The sequence below is a fragment of the Rattus norvegicus genome, chromosome 1, assembly GCF_021556685.1.
Source record: "Rattus norvegicus strain SHRSP/BbbUtx chromosome 1, alternate assembly SHRSP_T2T, whole genome shotgun sequence".
Taxonomy (NCBI): domain Eukaryota; kingdom Metazoa; phylum Chordata; class Mammalia; order Rodentia; family Muridae; genus Rattus; species Rattus norvegicus.
In genome coordinates this window covers 231,573,299-231,577,051 of record NC_141534.1, presented here as the reverse complement: position 1 = coordinate 231,577,051, position 3,753 = coordinate 231,573,299, and the positions used below count along the sequence as shown (strand labels likewise).

The 3,753-nt window shown below is 39.0% G+C and overlaps 1 pseudogene; it reads left to right on the top strand.

Moving 5' to 3' along the window:
* Positions 1–2,382: 2,382 nt before the first annotated feature.
* Positions 2,383–3,348, top strand: LOC148007878 (large ribosomal subunit protein eL8 pseudogene; annotated as a pseudogene).
* Positions 3,349–3,753: the final 405 nt, after the last annotated feature.

Below are 3,753 nucleotides of genomic sequence, written 5' to 3'. Positions count from 1 at the left end.
AGAAGGAAGGAAGGAAGAAAGAAAGAAAAGAAAGGGAAAGACAGCAGAAAGAAAAGGAAAGACAGAAAGACAGGCAGGAATTATGGGGATATGGAAAAAAGGGATTGCCTCATCCCAGAGTCAGTTGCAGCCTCTACCAACCAAGAAATAGGAAGTCCAGTACAACTAACATTTGCTGTAAGGCTGATGACATCAAGGTTATATTCCTTCTGTACATGTTATATGTAAAATTAACTGTGAACCAGGATTACGTCTTAAGTGTACATGACTTATGTAGGGCCTCATTGCTTTCCTACACATTTGGGACTCTCAAACAAGACTCTAAGCTTTTCCTTACAGTAAAGATGATCACTCAGTAATGTCCTTCATGTATCTTAGCAACCCTTTCGTGATAGTAACTTCAAGTCCTATCACAATCCTATCATGAGTGTTGTCCAGGATAATGAGCTGTGACTCTTCCTGAGGGGTCAAGGGTGGGGGCACACTCTTCTTTGGGACACCCACTCTGTGCTCTCAGGTATTTATTTTCTTAGTGTCTTTCTTAACCTCTTTCTTTCTGTTAACCCTCATGCTCAAACCTATATTAAGTTTTTTCCCCCAACTCAGCTTCATAAACTTGGCTGGCCCTAAAATTCTTTTCTGCATCTAAACCCACAGTTTGGCTCTAGTCAAGACATCGAAAGTCTAAGAAATGCTCTGGCTTTTGAATGTGATTGTGAGCAAGCTGTTTCCTCCTACCTATGTCCCCCACATGCAGATAGGCACCAGCTGAAACAGATGTTGAAATACACATTGGTGGGGAAAACATGTTACCCACTTTTCATGGATCTTACACTTTATGCAGGCAAAAAAGATAATATCATATAAATGTTTAGCTATGAGTTGGCAAATATTTTGAAAGTAAAGTACCATATGGTATGGATGCATATACTAATCATATAGAGCTGAAAAACTCAAGTCCGAGTTCCAGACACCCCACCCTCAAGAGGAGCCTGGCTGAGTCCCTTGCCACTGTTTGTATAAGAATAAGCTAGTATCGTCATTTTAGGGTCACTTAAGTTGTAAATTAGAGAATGGGCCAGAAGCGAGAATGACCATAATAGAAAGCCAAATATAATTAAACTTCTTAAAGTGGAAACGCCTCTTAAAAGTAGGAATGTAAGTTATTGGTCTAGTTTATAATATAAAGACCTGGGATTATTTTGCAATATTAGTCAGGGTTCTCTATAGTAGCAGAACTTGCAGAATGAATATTGTATACATACACACACACACATATATATACATATATAAAAACTTATTTATATCATATTGATTATTATAATATATAATATAGTATATAATTATATATCATATATAACATATATGTATATATGTATATAATATAATTGTTATGTATTTATAATACTTTATCCTATGTATTAATTATATAGAATATAATTATATGCTATATACTTACATAATACATTATATGTGTAATGTGTAATATACTATATATACATATGTATACATATATATGACTTATTAGAATCACTTACACGTTATGGTCTAACTAATCTAACAACAGAGGGTGATTAACGGAAAGACTAAGAATCCAGTAGTTGTTCAGTCCAAGAGGCTGGATATCTCAAGTGGTCTTCAGTAGATGCTGGAATCCCAAACCAGTAGGCTCTAATGCCAGTGAAGGAATGGATTTGCCTGCAAGGCAAGAACAAGCAAGAAAAGAACAAAATCTTTCTTCTTCCATGTCCTGACATAGGATTCCAGCAGGAGGTGTGGCCCAAATTCAAGGTCTGTCTTCCCTCCTCAAGATCAGAATTAAAGACATTGTGTCTTCCTGCCTCAAGATTTGGATCAAAGATGTGTGTCTTCCTACCTCAGCGGTGGGAAGTGAATCAGATTCATCCACTTCAAATCAAGCAAAAAAAAAAAAAAAATCTCTCATAGGTGTGCCCTCCATTTCTGGATTATAATTCATTGTACATACAGTCAAGTTGACAACCAAGAATAGTTATCATGTGATGAAGGTAGAATTAAAATGGCTGGGTTGCTTCTGGTGTTGTTATCCTGCCATAGATAGCTCGTCTTTGTCTCTCTGTACTCCCTAAGGGAGAACAAGAAGGGAGGCACGTCATCAAGGCCATTGCTGGATTTTGATATCCTTTGGATCTGATTTGATATTTGCATCGTGTTCCTTGATTTTCAGTCCTCCCTACATTTCAAAGATTAGGCCAAACCAATTCAGTATTTAAAAGTCGTTTTTGAAATTGTCAACCAAAAGGATTATCAAGTTATATTTTGGACGAATCAGTTAAAAATGCAATGTAAAGGCTCTATACAATGTTTGTTTCTGTAATAATTAATGACTATGATACTGGAGACATGGTTAAGCAGCTAAAGTACCGGAAGACCTGAGTTTAATCCCTGTGGGCAGAAGCAGAGAACTGACAACGACCTTCACATGTGAATATACACACACACACACTCAGTAATGGATTGTATTTTGTCTTAGCTGGATCAGTGACGGACTGATTTTTTTCCCAAAAGAAAAAATGGTAATAAGACACGTATCGATTATTGTGTAGGCCGTGTGATCATTTTTATGTCTATGAGTATTTTGCTAGTAGTTTGAGAAAAAAGTCCAAGAACTGCATCATTGGGCAAGACATTCAGCCCAAAACAGATCTCATGGGCGCTTCATCAAATGGCCCCTCTACCTCAGGCTGCAGTGGCAAAGAGCCATCCATACTCTATAAGCGGCTCAAAGTACCTCCTGCCATTAACCAGTTCACCCAGGCCCTGGACAGGCAAACAGCGACTCAGTTGCTTAAGCTTGCCCACAAGTACAGGCCAGAGACAAAGCAGGAGAAGAAGCAAAGGCTGCTGGCCGGTGCTGAGAAGATGGCTGCTAGCAAAGGGGACGTCCCAACTGAGAGACCGCCTGTCCTCCCAGCAGGGCTCAACACAGTCACCACCTCAGTGGAGAACAAGAAAGTGCAGCTGGTGGTGATCGCCCATAACATAGACCCCACTGAGTTGATGGTTTTCCTATCTGCCCTGTATTGAAAGATGAGGGTCCCCGATTGCATTATCAAGGGAAAGGTCAGGCTGGGACGCCTGGTCCACAGGAAGACGTGCACCACTGTTGGCTTCACAAAGGTGAGCTAGGAAGACAAGGGTACTCTGGCTAAGCAGGTGGAAGCTATTTGGACTAATTACAAGGGCAGATATGATGAGATATGTCATTACTGGAGAGGCAACGTCCTGAGTCCTAAGTTTGTGGCTCGTATTTCCAAGCTGGAAAAAGCAAAGGCTAAAGAACCTGCTGGGTTAAATGTACATTGCTAAGTTTTCTGTACATATATAATTACAACATTTATTTTTTTAAAAAACAATAAGTAGCACGATGACCTTTTGCCCAGTCGGAGAAATTTTGGCACATTTAAGATATGATCAGGGGGTGGAGAGATGGCTCAGTGGTTAAAAGCACTGAATGCTCTTCCAGAGATCCTGAGTTCAAAACTCAGCAACCACATGGTGGTCCACAACCATCTGTAATGAGATCTGATGCGTCTGAAGATAACTACGGTGTACTTATTTATAATAAATAAATAAATCTTAAAATAAAAAAGATATGATCAATATAAAAATAACTTTTAAGACTAAAAGACCAAGAGTCTTTATTGTGTGTGTAAATCAAAAATTGCATTCAAATCTTTTAATGCAAGCACTTGGGAGGCAAAGGGGGGTGGA